Source organism: Pelophylax lessonae (genome assembly GCF_965119305.1).
Source record: "Pelophylax lessonae genome assembly, chromosome: 5".
Classification (NCBI taxonomy): Eukaryota; Metazoa; Chordata; class Amphibia; order Anura; family Ranidae; genus Pelophylax; species Pelophylax lessonae.
The window spans coordinates 154,355,930-154,377,230 of record NC_138772.1 but is presented as its reverse complement, the minus strand read 5'-3'; the positions used below and the strand labels follow the sequence as shown (position 1 = coordinate 154,377,230).

At 42.7% G+C, this 21,301-nt stretch overlaps 1 protein-coding gene across 2 annotated transcripts in view; it reads right to left on the bottom strand.

The window, feature by feature from the left end:
* The window catches only part of RARB (retinoic acid receptor beta), a 1,055,941-nt gene that overhangs the window by 477,050 nt on the left and 557,590 nt on the right, over nucleotides 1-21,301 (bottom strand). The window lies entirely within an intron of this gene.

Here is a 21,301-nt window from a genome sequence, read left to right as displayed (position 1 = left end):
TGTCAGTTTTTCAGGCGGACTGAATCGGATGCTCTATGCATCCCTATGGAGCGGCAGATGTCAGCGGAGACATCTCCGCAGACACCCGCTGCTATCTGATCCGATCCTGTCCGTGAAATCCGGACGGATGGAAACCCTATTTTCCATCCGTCTAGTGGATCGGATCGGATGGGATCGGATGAGAACGCACAGGCGGTTTCTCATTCGATTCCCCCATAGAGGACAGAGGGGAATCTGACAGCTCCGTCTCTACACACAGAGCGGAGACAGAGCTGTCATCCGCCTGCTCAGCGGGGATCGGCGGATCAATCCCCGCTGAGCAGAACAGAGTCCGTCGACGGAACTGACCCGTGTGAAAGGGGCCTTAGAGCTACCCCTAACTTTTTAAATGTTACTGAAGTGGATTTGTATTTTGAAAATGTTGTTGCTAAGCAAACAAGAATTAGAAGTAGTGAGCAACTAGTTCATTTTAGGCGGTTAAAGGTGGCCATACACTATACAATCGCATTGTACACATCCTGTACAATTTCCTTTAGGTTTACCAAAATTATATAATGGGAGGACACACCAGCTATCCGATCACTCTGTATCCAGTCAGGCCCTTGCACTACATAATTGATGGCAGATCTAAATGAGATTGTACAATCAGATTGTATAGTGTATGCTGAGCTTAACAGAACCCAGGACACGCTTGTGCAATTCTCGAGACTGCTATTTATCCTTCCCTGTGGAACACATATGGCAAGATTTGCAATGGTGGTGGAACCCTCCTACACCTAAATACTACATTTCTTTAGGCATTTACCTATAGGTGATGGCATTACATCAGGCAGGAGTTCTGTTTCTTGATTTATTCTGTGATATTTGGGGTTTTTTGGTGTGTGTGTAGAGTAGTGGTGTTACCATCTAAATTTTGGTAATGACATTTCGATTTGGATTAATTATGTTGGTACACATTATATTTTTGTGGTGAAAATGATGATCATTTGGAAATACTAAACCACACACCAAACATTGTTACTCATTTTAAATTTGCATCAGCAATTGTATTGTGTGTGGTTTGTGAAGACAGTTGTGGGAGTTTTGGTTTAGATATACGAAAGTGGCTGAGCATGCTCAGTGTAACAAAAGATATTTCACAAATGGCAAAGTCCCTGGGCATACACATGGCAGTATATATGCAAATATATATGCTGCAGAGAATGCATAAAAAAATTCTATCTATCTATATTATGTTAACAAAATATCTATATCTATATACAGTCGGTACGGAAAGTATTCAGACCCCCTTACATTTTTCACTCTTTGTTATATTGCAGCCATTTGCTAAAATCATTTAAGTTCATTCTTCTTCCTCATGAATGTACACATAGCACCCCATACTGACAGAAAAACACAGAATTGTTGACATTGTTGCAGATTTATTAAAAAAGAAAAACTGAAATATCACATGGTCCTAAGTATTCAGACCCTTTGCTCAGTATTTAGTAGAAGCCCCTTTTTGATCTAATACAGCCAGGAGTCTTTTTGGGAAAGATGCAACAAGTCTTTCACACCTGGATTTGGGGATCCTCTGCCATTCCTCCTTGCAGATCCTCTCCAGTTCTGTCAGGTTGGATGGTAAACGTTGGTGGACAGTCATTTTTAGGTCTCTCCAGAGATGCTCAATTGGGTTTAAGTCAGGGCTCTGGCTGGGCCATTCAAGAACAGTCACTGAGTTGTTGTGAAGCCACTCCTTCGTTATTTTAGCTGTGTGCTTAGGGTCATTGTCTTGTTGGAAGGTAAACCTTCGGCCCAGTCTGAGGTCCAGAGCACTCTGGAGAAGGTTTTTGTCCAGGATATCCCTGTACTTGGTCGCATTCATCTTTCCCTCGATTGAAACCAGTCGTCCTGTCCCTGCAGCTGAAAAACACCCCCACAGCATGATGCTGCCACCACCATGCTTCACTGTTGGGACTGTATTGGACAGGTGATGAGCAGTGCCTGGTTTTCTCCACACATACCGCTTAGAATTAAGGCCATAAAGTTCTATTTTGGTCTCATCAGACCAGAGAATCTTATTTCTCACCATCTTGGAGTCCTTCAGGTGCTTTTTAGCAAACTCCATGCGGGCTTTCATGTGTCTTACACTGAGGAGAGGCTTCCGTCGGGCCACTCTGCCATAAAGCCCCGACTGGTGGAGGGCTGCAGTGATGGTTGACTTTCTACAACTTTCTCCCATCTCCTGACTGCATCTCTGGAGCTCAGCCACAGTGATCTTTGGGTTCTTCTTTACCTCTCTCACCAAGGCTCTTCTCCCCCGATAGCTCAGTTTGGCCGGACGGCCAGCTCTAGGAAGGGTTCTGGTCGTCCCAAACGTCTTCCATTTGAGAATTATGGAGGCCACTGTGCTCTTAGGAACCTTAAGTGCAGCAGAAATCTTTTTGTAACCTTGGCCAGATCTGTGCCTTGCCACAATTCTGTCTCTGAGCTCTTCAGGCAGTTCCTTTGACCTCATGATTCTCATTTGCTCTGACATGCATTGTGATCTGGAAGGTCTTATATAGACAGGTGTGTGGCTTTCCTAATCAAGTCCAATCAGTATAATCAAACACAGCTGGACTCAAATGAAGGTGTAGAACCATCTCAAAGATGATCAGAAGAAATGGAAAGCACCTGAGTTAAATATATGAGTGTCACAGCAAAGGGTCTGAATACTTAGGACCATGTGATATTTCAGTTTTTCTTTTTTAATGAATCTGCAACAATGTCAACAATTCTGTGTTTTTTTGTCAGTATGGGGTGCTATGTGTACATTCATGAGGAAGAAGAATGAACCTAAATGATTTTAGCAAATGGCTGCAATATAACAAAGAGTGAAAAATTTAAGGGGGTCTGAATACTTTCCGTACCCACTGTATATCTATATACACTGCTCCCAAAAAATAAAGGAACAATTTGAAAACACATCAGATCTCAATGGGGAAAAATATGCTGGATATCTATACTGATATGGACTGGGTAATGTGTTAGGAATCCAAGGATGCCACATTGTTTGATGGAAATGAAAATGATCAACCTACAGAGGGCTAAACTCAAAGACACCCCGAAAACCAACATTGAAAAAATTATGCAGCAGACTAGTCTATTTTGCTGAAATTTCAACGCAGTTACTCAAAAGCGTACTCGGTAGTTTGTATGGCCCCCATGTGCTTGTATGCATGCCTGACAACGTTGAGGCATGCTCTTAATGAGAAGACTGATAGTGTCCTTGGGTATTTCCTCCCAGATCTGGACAAGGGTATCAATGAGCTCCTGAACAGACTGAGGTGCAACCTGGCGGTGCCAGATGGACCGAAGCAATGTGCCAGAATTGTTCTATTCTATTCTATTCTATAAGTTCCTTCATCCCCCAGGAACTGGCTGCATACTCTCGCCACATGAGCCCAGGCATTGTCGCATACCAGAAGGAGCCCAGGACCCACTACACCAGCGTAGGGTCTGACAATGGGTCCAAGGATTTCATCCAGATACCAAATGGCAGCCAGGGTGCCATTGTGTAGCATGTAAAGGTCTGTGCGTCGCTCCATAGATATGTATCTCCAGACCTTCACTGACCCACCACCAAATCGGTCATACTGAACGATGTTACAGGCAGCATAATCTTCTCCATTGCTTCTCCAGACCCTTTCATGTCTGTCACATGTGCTCAGGGTGAACCTGATGTAATTTGTGAAAAGAACAGGGCGCCAGTGGCGGACCTGCCAATTCTGGTGCTCAATGGCAAATGCCAATCAAGCTCCACAGTGCCGGGCAGTGAGCACAGGGCCCACTAGAGGATGTTGGGCCCTCAGGCTACACTCATGAAGTCTGTTTCTAAATTGTTTGGTCAGAGACATTCACACCAGTGGCCTGCTGGAGGTAATTTTGTAGGGCTTTGGCATCCTGTTCGTCCTTACACAAAGGAGCAGATACCTGTCCTGCTGATGGGTTAAGGTCCTTCTACAACTCTGTCCAGCTCTCCTAGATTAACTGCCTGTGTCCTGGAATCCCCTCCATGCTCTTGAGACACAGCAAACCTACTGGCCATGGCATTTATAGATGTGCCATCCTGGAGGAGTTGGACTGCCTGTGCAACTTCTATAGGGTCCAGGTATCGCCTCATGCTACCAGTAGTGACACTGACCCTAGCCAAATGGAAAACTATTGAAAAACAGTCAGAAAAGATTAGTAGGGAAAAAAAAGATCCATTCGTCTTTTGAAGGTTGTCTCATTGTTGCCCATCTAGTGCACCTGTTGTTAAATTCATTAACACAAAAGCAACTGAAACTAACAACCCCCACTGCTACTTAAGTGACTAGATCAATATCCCATGAGTTTAATTCTCTCCCTCTCTCTCTCCAGGACCAAATACATTTTAGCATTGCCAAAGCAGTTGAGTTTGTGAGGGGCGTTAAGGGGTAATATAAAGGGGAATGGGGAGTGAGTCCATGTAAAGGATTTTTAAGCCCTCAGTTTTTCATGTCCCTCTCAGTCAGTGACACGCTGTCACATATTGTGCAGCTATTTTCACCATTGGCTCCTCTTCTCCCAGTAGGATTTGTAGTTTCTTTTTCCCTTCTATAAAAATGAAGTCCAGGATTAAAGTGGAGAGTCTCTGGAAGTGAGTGTCCCTCACTGATGAGTACTTAGGGCACTGTAGCAGGAAGTGATCCTCATCCTCCAGGACCCCCTGGTCACATTGCTGGCACAATCTGCTCTCCCTGGGCTTGTAGGTCTGTCTTCACCTTCCTAATTCTATTTCCAGGCTGTGGGCACTCAGTCTGCACAGGCTCAGGGTCTGTCTGTCTTTGGGCTCTTGTAGCAACTCCAGGTCTGGGGCCAGTTTGTTTCTTGTAGTTTGTTATTTCATTTCTCCATTCTCCAACATATTTTTCTTCTGAATAATTCATTACGTTTTTTATTTGTGCTTGTGTCAGGCCAAATTGTTGGGCGTTTGGGATACACAGGGCGCTGATGAGTTGTTGCAGGCCGCCAGGCTTGGGCTGGTTATTAACTGGTCACTAGGGCCTTATGGTGGTATGAGTCAGGACTGCTGTTATGTAGATGATCCCAGAATGATAGCGCCCTCTTCTGTATTGCAAGAAGTAAGGGAAATCTGCCCAGCTCAGACCCGCAGGCACTGTTGGAGGTGCACCAGTGGACTTGGAGAAGGTGCTTGCAGAATTCCAGATGGGCTGGAGTCCCATTTGGATTGGTCTGGGTAGGTGACAGGACCCCAAATTTCACTGCCGTAAAGAAGGATTGGGGTGATGACGCTATCAAAGATTCTAAGCCAGACTCACTAGGGGTTTTACGGGATGCAATTGTCTTCTGATGGCATAGAAGGCTCTGTATGCCTTGTCTTTTAGTGCCTCTATGGCTGGCTTGAAACTTCCTGATTGGTTAATCTCTAGACTGAGGTAAGTGTAGCTTTTAGTTTCATCAAGATTGCAGTTGTTTAAAGTAAATGAAGGGCTCTTTGTCTTCTATCTTTGGAAGACCATGATTTTTGTTTTCTTTGAGTTGATAGGTAGTGCCCATGTGGCACTGTATTATTCCAGCACTTCCAGGCTGTCTTGTAGGCCTTTCTCTGTTGGTGACAGAAGTAGGAGGTCAGCTGGATACAGTAGGAACTTCACCTCGGTGTCATGCAGAGTCAGTCCAGGTGCTGGGGAGGATTCTAGAGCTACAGCCAGTTGATGTTCATTGATGTACAGTAGATGTTGAAGAGAGATGGACTTATGCTGCAGCCCTATCTGACTCCTCTCTATCTATCTATCTATATATATATATATATATATATATATACAGCCTTCAAAAATTCCACTCGCCTGCTCGCATTTTGCGAGTGGAATGATGAGGATGGCGAGTAAGGGCTGTGCTGTAAGAAAAGGGTGGACCCGAGGCGCAGAGCAGTGTGCCCTGAGCCCACCCATTGTGTGACAATAGCGAATGAATATTCGCTATTGTCACATGGATCCTCCTCCTGATCCTCCTCCTGGCCTATCAGGAAGCGGGTCCGAGACCCGTTTCCTGATTGACCGAAAGGCGAACAATTGCCATTGGCCAAGGAGGAGGAGGAGGAGGGAGACGCGAAGGATTGAGGAGAAGCCGCCGCTGCATCAGGTAAGTGCATGCTGGTCTCTCTGCACGCTGTGGTCACTCTGCATTTAAGGGGGCACGCTGTGGGCACTCTGCATTGAAAGGGGGCACGTTGTGGGCACTCTGAATTGAAAGGGGGCACGCTGTGGGCACTCTGCATTGAAAGGGGGCACGCTGTAGGCACTCTGCATTGAAAGGGGGCACGCTGTGGGCACTCTGCATTGAAAGGGGGCACGCTGTGGACACTCTGCATTGAAAGGGGGCACGCTGTGGGCACTCTGCATTGAAAGGGGGCACGCTGTGGGCACTCTGCTTTGAAAGGGGGCATGCTGTGGGCACTCTGCATTGAAAGGGGGCATGCTGTGGGCACTCTGCATTGAAAGGGGGCATGCTGTGGGCACTCTGCATTGAAAGGGGGCACGCTGTGGGCACTCTGCATTGAAAGGGGGCAAGCTGTGGGCACTCTGCATTGAAAGGGGGCAAGCTGTGGGCACTTTGCATTGAAAGGGGGCACGCTGTGGGCACTCTGCATTGAAAGGGGGCACGCTGTGGGCATTCTAAAGTTGTTGTTGTTGTTAATATTTTTTTGTAACTTAATTCTGAATAAAACATTTAACAGTGTAATTTTATGAGATATTTTACGAGGGCTTGTTTAGGGGTAGGGTTTGGGTGGGACAACAAGTGGCGAGTAACTCTTAAGGCCTGGCTAGTAGCTCATGACTTGAAATTTTGAGTCCTGTATATATATATATATATATATATATATATATATATATATATAGATAGATAGATATATATGAAGCAAGATAAAAACCCAGCAAGGACAACTTATTTTAGGATTTAACCACTCCTGGACCAGGAGATTTTCCCCCTTAATGACCAGGCCATTTTTTTGTGTTAATTTAATGGACAATTGTCGTGCAACGCTCTCCCCAAATAAAATTGATGTTCTTTTTTCCACACAAAAAGAGCTTTCTCTTGGTGGTATTTGATCACCTGTGCGCTATAAACAAAAAAAGAGCATCATATCTGAAAAAAAAATCACTTTCTCCTATATAACATTCCCAAAAAAAGTTAAAATCACATTTTTTCATAATTTTAGGCCAATTTGTATTCTGCTACACATTTATGGGAAAATATCACAAAGCTCCTCAGTGATCTGCATTAGCGGGTGCCACTGCTAGGTTGGATTTGGTTGGGACAGGGGACCTTCGTTTTCCCTTGACTTTGGGTGATTTACCAGCTTGATGGACAATTTTTATCCTTATCCACTTCCATATTTTAAACCCAATTTTTCTTTTATGAACAACTGTGGGTTTTTCATTATCCCCACAACACTAGAGAATATAACCAGCAGGCACATCGGTCTTTTTTTCAACAGGTGCCAATTGGTTTTTTAACTTTCACTCACTGCCTGAAGAGTTAGTTTTTATATTCATTGAAAAGAACATATTTGCATAATTATTTTGTGTGTCATTCAATTTATTGAATGCTTTAGGATATTTAGCAATTTGTTTTGGTTCACATAGGTGAAGATTTTCATCCTTATTTCCTTGACAGCGCATTCATTTATTTTACACAACTTGCATTTATATGTAAATAGTGCATAGTTTGTTAGCTCTCACTAATTCCCGCTTTTTAGGCATTCACACATTTCGGAATTCACTATAGCACGGGGCTAAAACGAAATGAGAGTAGGTTTGTGACTAGTTTTCTAGTCTGGGCATGCTCAGTTGCGTCAGTACAGTTCTAAAAACAGGGTGAATTTATCTCTTCTCAGACTTTAAGGCTCCATGTACACGGGACGTTGTTAAAAGTCCCTTTGAATGCTGGAATTTTTAGGACGTTTGAAACGTCCGTTCGGTCGCGTTTGTACCCGTGTTTAGCGGGCGTTTGCATTTAGAACCGTTCCTAGAGGTCAAAAAAATTATTCCCCTTTAAAATGGAAAGATGCGAACGCTAAACGCGGGTCATCGCGTTCGGACGCGTTCAGACGCGTTCGGACGTGTTTGTGCATTTGAAACGCCGGGAAACACACGTTCGAATGCAAATAATTGCGTTCTAAAAACAGTCCCTGAACGCAACTGCCTGCAAATGACTGTAAACGACCTGGTGTACATGGACAGATAATATAAAATGTAGATTCGTTCAGGGGCTTCTGAAAAAAACGCCCAACTGCTCCTAAACGGCCATTTCCAGCGTCCCGTGTACATGGAGCCTAAAGCATATTTCACAACAATATTTCAAGACATTTAAAAGCAGATCATCACCAAACAATATACCACATGTTTAGGAACCATTTAATCTATGAGATTAGGCTCTAAACATTATTTCCATGTGCAATTCACCTGCTTTTAGTACAACTACTGATTTAGAAGGTCACTGATTTATGTGACCTATAGTGAATTGATTTTGTGAGTAAATATTCACCGCGTACTATAGTGAATACCGTTTCTGACTAGTTTTTGACGTTTTCTAAGGATTTTAGTTGCTTGTGACCATTTGTTCACCCATTTGCTGACTAGGTGCTATAGTGAATTAGGCCCTTTGGCTCTAATTTTTCCCTTCGTGTGCTTCATCCTCGAAAATAGTTACTAACAAATTTAGGTGCTGCAGAAGAATGTAGGCGTGATTGTGAAGAGTGGGAGGTTTTTTTCTTTTTGGGAAAATAAAAATTAAAAGTCCAGTTAAGATTCACTCTCAAAAGTGTAAATGCATTTTTTTTTTTAAATCCCCCCAAAAAACCAATGTATTTATTAAAGTTAAAGATTTTGTGTTCGGCTGCATTCATAACTGTCAGGTTAGACACTTCTGTTGTGGATGTTCTCTTGATAGGTTCCCTGTGCTTGGAGAACTTTAATGAACACTTATGAACATCTTTTTTGGTGCAACTTAGAGCCCAGATGCTCCTGGTTTTTGTTTAATGACCCCTGAAGAAGATAAAATCACTGTACGTCGAAACGCGTTGGGTCTTTTACTGCCCCGTGTGGACAGGAACAATGAACCATAGTCGATTCAATGTATTAGCCGCTGTTGTTTTAGCTGTATATATGTGATGTATTGAATCATTTTTAAATTTGTAATAACATTTTGGACTTTTTACTAAGTTAATGTAATTTTTCCACAAACCTACTGCCCCTTAAAGTCCCACTCATAGGGTTTCTTCTTGTTTTCGTTTTCATATTTAGGGATGCGGGCATACATCAGGTTTTTCCTTATTCTGACCTAATTGTGCAACTATAATTGGAAACCACGGAGTCTATCAGCAGCTGCTTTATAGATAAAGTAGTATAGTGGTTTCCAATTATAGTTGCACAGTTAGGTCAGAATAAGGAAAACCTGATGTATGCCCGCATCCCTTAATATGAAAATGAAAACAAGAAGAAACCCTCTGAGTGGGACTTTAAGGGGCAGTAGGTTTGTGGAAAAATTACATTAATTTAGTAAAAAGTACAAAATTTTATTAGAAATTTAAAAATGATTCAATAGATCACATATATACAGCTAAAACAACAGCAGCTAATACATTGAATCGACCATGGTTCATTGTTCCTGTCCACACGGGGCAGTGAAAGACCCAACGCGTTTCGGCGTGCAGTGATTTTTATCTTCTTCAGGGGTCATTAAACAAAAACCAGGAAGGGTGTCTATGATGAGAACAGTAATATTAGATATGTCCGCATTTCCACATATTCATAACATTACATTTTTATTTGATCATTCCAATATACACACCCTGGGTAGTATGTCAGTGTTGAACATAAAGCCGCATCATTAAAATATATCTGGGTTTCCAATTATATAACCTAATCATTGTGATCACTTTGAAACTGGGAAGGTTTACTTTTGCATTACCAATGCAATCTGTGGGAGTGTACAGCACACAGGACAAACTGACGTTTTAAGCTGGTTTTGATAAAAATAATTATAAACACTTCTATTTTTGAAAACATTCTTAATATACAGCATTTCTTCATGCCTGCCTAAGGCCCCTTTCACATGGGCCTTCCGGTCATGTCAGTTTTTTAGGCGGACCGGATCGAATGCTCCATGCACCCCTATGGAGTGGCAGATGTCAGCAGAGACATGTCCGCTGACCCCGCTGCTATCTGATCCTGTCCGTGAAATCTAGATGGATGGAAACCCTATTTTCCATCGGTCTGGAGGATCGCATTGGATGAAAACGGACAGGCGGTCTGTTTACATCAAACACAATAAAAGTCACCAGTTCATGCGCTAATCAAAAAATCCCATCAGGGCTGGCTGATAGTTCTTATGGAGGAGGCTTCCAATGCCAGGTCATTGCAGCTCTCCTAAAAATCCACTGGGTGGTGGACAAGGATATCTGTACAAGAGATCACAAAGAAGAGCGCTCGGCTGCCCTAGCATAATACTGCTTTATTGTAAACATACAGGAAACTTGATATAATTTGCACTCACATGAAGTGGAACAATAGTGGGCATATACAGTATATATGTAATCTCCTCACCTGGATCGCCGCTGCAAGAAGTCTGGAGCTGATAATCCTCCTACAGAACCAAAGGCAAGTTCCGGGTCCTCCTGTACAGAGCTCTGGCGTGCTCACTCAAGTGCCCCTGTGCCCGGACCAGCCGGCACTGCGCATGGATGCGGGGGACTCCCCAAAGACAATAGGTGAAGGGGAGAGAGAGATGGAGGGACTGATAGGCAACCACGTAAGTTGCTATGACAATGCGTTTCGGAGGCGTGGCCTCCTTCCTCAAGTCACGCCGACACTGGTACCTCACAACAATTTAACTACAGTGACCCCACCCTTGCCCCTCTTCTTAAAGGGGCCATACCAGAAGAGGTACAGTCACACCGGCATCAAAAAATCACACTAGAAAACAACCTGGAAGTAAACCTACTGATTTATCGGTTTCGGCATGCCGGGAATTGAACTGTCACATTTGCTTGTGCTGTCAACAAAACTGTCTTACCATCCAATGGCTGGTGTCATTACTGATCATATGTGCAGCATCATGACAGTTGAAGGGGCCAAGATGGCAGCTTCCTTGGCTTAAAACAATAGGAGGGTTTACTTCCACTTTAATCTCAATCATAAATACATCATAATAATAAAATCATTATTTATTTTTAGAAGAATTTTACGACAATTTGAAAAAGGATAAATAATAAAAAGAAAGAAAAATAAATAAAATGTTTTAAGCATATTTCCTAACCCTAGCTAATGGGCATAAACAATCCTCATTAATCTAAAAAACTGGCCCTATGCCCAATAGATGTAGGACCATACCTAAAACCAATAGTAAAACTCAAAGGGGCCACTGACTGAACCTTAAATAAGAGTACTGACCTCTAATTCCTCATTTAACCCCTCGGACATAAAATTAATCGAAAAGATCCAAAAGATCTCTTGCATTCATAGTCTCAAGTAAGAGTCTGTTTTTTGAACGTTTCCTTGCCCCAGCCGGAAGTGGAGCGCTGTCGAGCGAACTTCCGATTCGCATGGAAATCGGATTCGATCACCTATCTGGGTATTGAGATCCCGTCTAACCTCCAAAACTTATTTGAACGCAACTTCCCCCCGCTCCTCGCACGAATCTCGAAAGACCTCCGGTCCTGGTCCAAACTTCAGCTGTCCTGGTTCGGCAGGGCAGCAGTTTTAAAGATGAACGCCCTGCCCCGCCTTCTCTATGTCCTCCAGACGGTTCCTGTCCTGATTCCTCAGTCCTTTTTCAAGAATCACCGCCGCATCTGCACTGCCTTTCTGTGGGGAGACAAACAATCCCGCATTTCCTACAAGATCCTTACATTGCCTAAAACCAGAGGAGGTATTGGACTTCCTGACCTACATAATTATTATGCAGCTTGCCACCTTACCAGAATAGTTGACTGGAACATACATGCGCCCCAAAAAGACTGGGTTTCTCTAGAGAAGGGTTTTACTTCCCTGGATCTACGCTCATCACCATGGCTCCAAGACTCACACATCCCCGCTTCTCTTAAACACCACCCCCTTATCGGTCCCTCTCTCAAAGTTTTTCGGTCGGTAAGTGCGTCTCACTCTATTTCTGCAATTCCGGGTCCGATGTCCCCTGTTCGGTTGAATCCTGACTTCCCCCCTGGCATGCACCGTACCTACCTATCCTCGCATTGGGCTCAGGATCAACTGCGGGTTCACCACCTCTGGGGCTCCGATGCTCCCCTCTCGATAGCCTCCATCTCGGAAAAGTCCGGCTTGCCCCCCTTACCCCCTTGGCCATATTTGCTCCTTAAGCAATATCTTCAGTCTGTCTTCCGGACGTGCCCCTCCTTATCGTCCACGACCCCGTTTGACTCCCTGTGCCAACAGGAGGGTCCGGTTCGTGGGCTTCTTTCTACCATCCACTCTCTTTTACTTGACGAACCTGAACGAAAGAAACTCAAGCGTTGTGAGGATTGGGAAGCGGAGTTGGCGGTTGATTTCACCCCAGAAGACTGGGAACTGATCTACACCAACAATCACAAATGTTCTCTTAATGTCACTTCTCAGGAAAGTGGTTACAAGCTGGTCAGCCGCTGGTACTACACCCCTTCAAGGCTACACAAGCTTTTCCCCTCCACCTCACAGATCTGTTGGAGGTGCCACGTTGAACCTGGCACGCTCCTGCACATCTTCTGGTCTTGCCCTCGCCTCACCCCCTTTTGGACGGAAGTTCATAGGATTATAAAGCAGGTCACCACGTCAGATGTCGCCTTCACCCCGGCCCAATACCTTTTGCACCACTCCCCTACTTCCAGTAGGACCTATTCTAAATCTCTAACAATACTTATGGTGAATGCCGCCAGACAATGCATTCCGGCACTCTGGAAGACAGCGCAGGTGCCCACCGTTAAGCAGTGGTTCCAACGCCTCTCTAAGGTGGCGGAGATGGAGGAGCTCATTTCTGTCGCGAGGGATACTCCTTCCAAGCATCACAAAAAATGGGCGTGTTGGACCCACTATACGTCCACACCGGAATACTCTCAACTCTGTCAGTAAAGTCTGTATATATTTCTATTAGCCACTTCACCGGATACTCCGTTCTCTGGGCTCATCACTCTATCCACCTTCCCTACTCCCCCCCCTTTTTTTTTTTTTTTTCTCTCTTCCTTCCCCCCTCCCCACCTTTACTCCCCTCCACCTCCCCCTCCCCTTCCCAACCTCCTCATCCACCTCCTTTTGTCCTGGGAGCCTAGTTGTTACTGGGCAGGCCCGGTCAACTGGCCCCCCCCTCCTTTATGCAATTTAGTGACTCATTTGCCGACTCCCCTTTCGGACGACTCCCCTGTCTCCCGTCCCTGGGTGCTGTTCACCCAGGGTATGGGCCTCACTGCGGCCCTATCTGACTTGAATGCTCCGATCCCCTGATGGCTCGTTTCCTCTTTCTTGCCCCTTCCTCTTACCTCTTCATTTACCACCTACTCCTTCACGCTGCAGGTCTATACTTAACTATGTGTAAGCCCCACAGGGGGTTGTTGTCCTATGCTCCCTTGATTACCAATATTGCTCGTTATAAGCCATTCTGTATTTTTACATTTGTCAACTTGTGCTGAATGTATGTTTGTACTTTTACATCTTTATAACTCAATAAAATATTTGAAAAAAAAATAAATAAATAAAAAGTAAGAGTCTGTTTTCATCCGATCTCCCATAGAGGAGAGCAGGGATTTGACAGGTGTGTCTCATTACAGAGAACAGAGACGGACCTGTCATCCGCCTGCTCAGCGGGGATCGGCAGATCAAACCCCCGCTGAGCAAAACGGAATCTGCCGGTCGGAAAGCCCCTGTGAAAGGACCCTAAAACTTTTGCACAGTACTGTACCACCTATATACACTGGTCACTCACATAATCAATTAAATGACAGTCACCAACATCTTTATTTACAATTCTCCAACAAAATTTTCCTGACTCAGCAAAATACGCCTCTTTTGTATCACCAACACTCTCAAGAGTTTATTTATTGATTTTATCAGTGAGCCCCTAGGTTGAATCTCTAAGTGTGTCCACACTCACCATGCTGCATACCTTGATTTTAGCTTAAAATATCCATATTCTACTCTGAATTTGGTTAATCCTCACATTACCTCATACATGTTAGTGGATTACCGAGATTGAGCAACATTTCTAACACCTCTAGCAAATAGGAATTGAGCCTGGGTAGTTACTGTTAGCATACTGGAAAATCCTTATATGCCCTTTTTATCCTTATATCCCTATTCGTACTTACCACATTCTGACCCAAGCCTGGCCCTTTAGACCTGCATTCCCCTCACCATGCCTTATGCAATATCTTGCTAACATATCTTCTTACTTAAAACCACTGTGCTTTTTTTTTTTTTTTTGTAAACGTTAAATACTGACAAGGAACATGCCTGTGCATTTGGTTGTATGTTTTTTGCTAAACAATTAAAAATAAAATATTCTTGTCTTTTACAGACAGTCTGTTTCCATCCGATTGCGCTATAGAGGAGAGTGAGGTTCTAGTCGTCTTTATGTGTAAATATAGTATGTTATTTTTTGGAAATAAAGCTTGCTTGTTTGTTTAAAAAAAAAAAAAAAAACTGGCTCCTAACTTTTTTAGTTTTTAAAATCACTTGGCCTTAAAAAGCGCACCGCTAACATCTCAAAAGCACCTGAAAAGCGTCTCAAAAGTGCTCAGCATTTTTTGGGCAGTTTTCAAGCGCCTTAGTGTGAAAAGGGCTCTTAAGGGCACTCTCTTGTGTAAGGTTACTGCTCCACTCCAATGCATCTTGTGTGTCCACTGGATCCATACAAAGCATGCCCCTGTAGGTTCTGATATATAGAGAGTAATAGAAGGAAGAAGCTTCATGGTGCAGTACAGTAAAACATACCATATATACTCGAGGAGAAGCCGACTTTTTCAGCATGTTTTTTTATGTCACGGTCTCACTTACCTGTTCTCCGGTCAGTGCGCATGCGACACCGCTCAGAAAAGCCTGTACACGTTCGGCTATTCTCGGGCAGATGGCGCATGCGCGGTGACTTGTTGGCGCCGGAGCGGTGCCATTTTTAAATGTAAGGCGCTTCACTGAAAGGTAAGCGCGACTCCTCTGCAGCCCCTATGCAGTGCTGTGGGCATGGTACAGTAGATTCTCCTGTATCATGCCCGCAGCACTGCATCTCCTGTACCATCTCCTGTGCCATGCCTGTACCATCTCCTGTACCATGCCTGTACCATCTCCTGTGTCATGCCTGTACCAACTCCTGTGCCATGCCTGTACCATCTCCTGTACTATGCCTGTACCATCTCCTGTGCCAAGGCTGTACCATCTCCTGTGTCATGCCTGAACCATCTCCTGTACCATGCCCACAGCCCTGCATCTCCTGTACCATGTCCGCAGCCCCTGCACCATGCCCACAGCAACCGGTTTTGGGTCTCGTGGTGGTCCAGTTGGGTCCAGTAGCTGCTGCATTTCCCACCCTAGGCTTATTCTCGAGTCAATAAGTTTTCCCAGTTTTTTTGTGGTAAAATTACTGTAGGTGCCTCGGCTTATATTCTGGTTGTCTTATACTTGAGTACAGTGTATACAGTACTTTATTTAAAAGTATTGTTGCACTTACATGTAACAAAAGGATAAGAAGCAAAGCAAACAAATGTTCCACACAGCGGCGGACCTCACCTGCAGGCTGGTGCGTAGTGACGTCACAAAAATCGTCTCAATCCAACGCGTTTCAACTAGGCATTGACTGGGAACGGAGGCTCTTCTATGTCCCTCACTACGCATTAAATGCTCACAGGCAGGAGAGAAACCGGAACAGTCAATATCGGCTACTCTGGTGTGGTGTTACCCAATGTGCTTAGCTTAGTATATCATCAGGAATACAATAGTTATACCTTATTTGTCTACTACATGCCTTGATTTATATGAACCGATAACACAATACATAATTTCATTTGTAGAATTTGAATTATAAACTAATAATGTAATGTATGAATTTCTCTATATTCCTGACCCTACAGTTATTAATAATTATCTCTATTAAGAGTAAATAACATAAAAATGTACATGTGTGTTACATTAAAAAATAAATAAAAACCAGAATCTGTTTTCAATTGATTATAACCTGGATTATCTCATTAATTCCTCCTACACTAGTTATTCATTGGTTAATTATATAAAAACAAAACAGAACTTATTCCAGGTCCTATTTCTAAAACTACAGACTAAGACTGCCATTAAAGCTCAGGTGTGTGGAAAGGCAGGCGTCCCAATACTTTTGGTAATATAGTGTACAGTATCTTGTTACTTAACACGACTATGTCTTTGTAATCATTGAATACTGACAAGGAAAATGCCTGTTCATTTGCTTGTATGTTTTTTCCTAAACAAATAAAATATTCTTGTCTTTTATAGTAGTCAGCAGAAAATTTACCGAAAAATAAAGGTTAGCTTAACCACATAATTAAGCCTTTTCAGGCACTTTTTGTTTACATCAGTATTTTTTCCTAGACATTTTTTTATCACCCCCAAACATTATATGTATATAGGGAATGAAATAGCAAATGTTGCAATTTTTTTTATGTCACACAATATTTGCGCAGCTGTTTTTGAATTTTTTTTGGAAAAAATGCATTTTAATTATTTAAAAAAACAAAACACAATATATACCCCATTTATTTGTATAATATGAAAGATGATGTTCCACCAAGTAAAAAGATATCTAACATGTCACGCTTTACAATTGAGCACGCTCATGGAATGGTAACAAACTACGGTACTTCAAAATCTCCATAGGTGACGCTTTAAACATCTTCACAGGTTACCTGTTTAGAGTTACAGAGGAGGTCTAGCGCTTAAATGTATTACTCTCGCTCTAACATTCATAGCGATACCTCACATACTGTATGTGGTGCGAACACTGTTTACATATGCGTGCGCAACTTACATTTGCGTTTGCTTCTACGTGCAAGGGATGGGGCCCTTTACATTTTTTTTTATTTGTTTATTTTTTATTTTTTTATTTTTTTGCACTGTCCCTTTTTCATTTTTTTATTTTTTTGTATTTTTCTATTATAAGGAATGTAAACATTCCTAATTCCATGTATTATAAATAACGATGACAGGTCCTCTTTGTGGAGATATTTGAGGTCAGAAAGACCCCAAATCTCTCCTTAACCTTTAAAGCAAAAGATAAAAATTTTGTGATCTTTTGCTTAAAAAAAAAAAAAAATAGTTTACTTCCACCCTGGACCCGAAGTGACATCATGACTTTGCTTCGGTCATCCAAGGCCATAGAGGCAATTAGAGATGATCTAGTCTCTCACTGCCTCTACGACCAGCCAATGGTACTATCGGATAATTTCTCGGGGCAAACCGGCGAAAACGGTAAGCCCGAGAGACACCGGCGAGTGGCCCCTCCCGCCACTTCTAAAAGGGATCTAGTGGCTAATGAACCGCTCAGATCGCTTTCATGAGAAAGCCAACTGCTGACTGAAAAAAGAGAAAAACCCCGGTAAATCACTTGCAAAATGCAACACACATATACATATTGCGGTCAGCAAGTGTTGAAGGTGATTGGAGGTCTGTCTTTTAATTGGCATATTTTTAAATCAGTGAATTTAACACTCAGCGAACGTTCACTGCAGGTGAAATTCCTAGTGCATGTTTTTAAATTACAGCAAATAGAAAAATTAACCAACTGCGAATGTTTAGTGCATGTCACATTCACTGCTTTATAAACAGTCTCTTAAAGCCAGCCATGCATGGATTAAAATTCAGCCAGTTAAGCAGGGACCGTCTGAATTTCAATCTATTTATGGGCACCCTGGTTGTAAAACCAGCCAGGTTTTTTTCAAACGATTAATGCCATCGGCTATAGCTGGCTATTGTATGTGAACAGCAATGATGCCGGCAGCTGTCCAAAGACCCCAACAATTACAGCATCTAATAGGATGCAGTTACTGCTCGGCTGACACTTTTCACTCTGCTCCCTTGATTTTTCAAAGTTTTTCAAGCCAACAAGACCACCCATGGCTTGACTTTTAGCCAATTCAAGAGGAAACGGCTGAAATTTGAGCTGTGTATGGCCAGTAAAACAGTTAAAACAGCCAGCATATGGGGCTTCCTTTGGACACCAAGGGTTGCTTGCCTAAAAGTAGGGTTGCACCGATACTGTTGTTTTAGCCACAAGTACGAGTACTTATACTTTCGGTCAAGTATGCGTCAAAATCGAGTACCAATACCTTTTTGTGGTGCGATTTGAGCCCATACAAAATGAATGGGTACAAATCACACTGCAAAGAATCACATGCAATTTGAACAGGAATGCAGTACGATGGAGGCTGAAGCCACTATGATAAGCCTGGGTTCACACAGGAGTGGTGGGGGATACTGTATTGCGGTGCAATTTAAGCTCATTCATTTTGTATAGGCTCAAACTGCAAAGGTATCAGTTTCAGGTATCTGAGCATTTGCATGGGTATGAGTACTCGTGCAAATGCTTAGTATTGGCACTGATACTGGTATTGGTGCAACCCTACCTAAAAGATCCAGGTATAAAAATCCAGGCCTTCAATTCTGTGATCAATGGAGCAATGATTGAGTTCCACTTCTACTTTTCTGGAAAGATATATAACAGATATATATAAAATAAATAACAAAACCACAAAGAACGCTGCAATTACAACTTGTTATTCTGGAAGGGAAAGATGTGACACAGAAGAGAAACCTTGGAAACTTGAAGAACAAAGCTTTGCTGGCACATGATATCCACAACCGGCTTGTAATTTTATATCACTAACATGATCATTACTCCTCATTAAATAAGTAATAGATATCTATGGATGCTCTCAGATACTCACATTTTAATCCCGTATGATCGTATGCAAAACACCCAGACCTAGGCTTGCATCTTGCAGTTGCACATAGTAATTATTAAAGAAAGTAATTACTTTAATATACACATTAACTCCCAGTCATTAAAATCCTCCAAAACACAGCGACATGATGGCTTAGGCTATTAGAAAGCTTGGCAGTCACCCAACACCAACAATAGCTTCTAATTAATTGATCTCACCTCTAATCTGCTATTGTTAGCCTAGTGCTGATCATTTGTTTGGTCTACAGATCCTATTGCTCCTTTCATTTGATTGTATTTGTTACTGTACCCTCTGTATCTCTTTCAATTAAGCACAGGTTAAGTGGTTCAACCGCAAGAGAATAGGAGATAATGGCACCAATAAAAGTAATCTCTTTAATTTGCTAAATGGATTACAGGGAAACCCCAGCCAAAGTGAAGTCATACTGAAGCTAGTGGCCTTGACTTGAACTATCTAATGTTTAACCTTGTACATGCCAAATGCTGTGTAATAATGTCTAGAATACACTCTGTCCATGTTATACAGCACAGCCAGATTCTCCGTCGGACACCTTCCTCCACACAAACTCATCAAAGAACTTGGTCTGCTCTGTACTTGGCTTTTCTCCATTGACTTCAAGCAGTGATTACCCAAGGTGCATTTTAGCTATGTCCAGTAGCTACTGATTTACCTAACAGACGTATTGTATTATTGATCTTTACTTGTAACATGCTGTGTGTACAAATTTAAATTCAGGATGTGTCTGGATTGCCAAAGGTTTTTGGTGCTCCCCGTACTTCAGGGGGGTTGTGTCAGGTAGAATACACTACTTTTACCTCATGATTTCATCTGACAATGAGAGTCAGCATAATGTCAAAGTTAATAAAATGTGTACGGGATCCTTGGCAGAAGCAGATATTTTTAACTGGCTTTTTATATACTGTCTAATATGAACTAGGAATAATAAACCGCTGGCGCACAGAGGGGAAGATTAGTATCACCTGGGACCTAGCAGGTTCAGGCGCCTATCCTATTTAAGTCCCACATCAAAAATGGCGCAATATCGGCCTGAGGAAGGAGCGCATGCTCCGAGAACGCGTCCCTGGACGCGTCCCATGACGTAAGCACACTCCCGGAAGTGATGACGGATCGGCATCTGAGTGATCTCGGAACCAGGAAGTGCGGCCAGTCACCGTTCACAGCCTGCTCACCACCACCGCTCTAGCCATCCTGATTCTCAACGGAGTGTTTGTTATGAGCCTTATGTTTTATCATTTTTGTGAGTACCCCTTTTCCATTGATTTTACCGAATAAATCTCAAGGTATTGCACTTAGAGTGGCGCCTGTGTTTCTCCTTTAAAATGAACTAGGGGGTATCCAAATTCATGAATGAGGCAGCGTGCACCCTAAGAAAAGAGCACTACCCTCCAACTCACATACTACTGGCCTGTCCCTATCTTATTGACTTATTTGCATAGAAGGTAATATACAGTATGTATTTAGTCTCTGTAATATTCTCTTTTGCATGAATGTCACTGTATTATTGACAGGAAGACTTTCAGAAAGAAAAGAAACCACATTTAAGTACACCTAGTTCCAAAGAACAAACAAATAAAAATGCATATACAGAGGAAACCTAAAACAAATACCCAGGAAAAAGAAAACGTAGAATTGATCAACTGGGTTGGAAAGCTCTGGATGACATCCCAATGAGGGTGTGACTTGGGAAGAGGATTCCCAGATGGCATATTCAACCCAAAAGCTGGGCATAGACATAGCGATTTGATCTAGTGATCTATTGATTTATTTTTGTTTGGAAACCGAAATGTTGCCAAAGACATAGCTGTTTTGATTGACCACAATAACTGCCCTGATCAGACGAAATTAAACAATCTGAAAGAAGCCTTATAGTGTATGGCCAGCTTTTAACAAAACAGAAAGTTCCTTTATTGAAGCAAAGGCATGGTACACATTCAGTAACATGGAAATAAGCAAAGCGGTATGATATACTTTGACAATGGGAAAAGAAATAAGCATATTCCACATAACAGAAGTAACCGCAGATACAAAGTAGTAAGAAGTCTAAAACAATATCCATTGGCAGAAATATAAAGGGATCACATAGGAGGGTGTTGCAGCCACAATGCAAAGTGCACAGTTGTGTGAGGAGGAGTACATTACACCTACGCAGTCCATGGCTTCCACACCCTCTCAAACTTTTTAAGACAGTTCCTGCAGATTTATGTTAAAGTGGAGTCCGGCCTATTTTGCAACTTTAGTGATTCCTTGAGAACTTGCTATGCTGATCAACAATTAGGCATTTTCAATTTTTTTCGAGGGTCCCTTACCTTA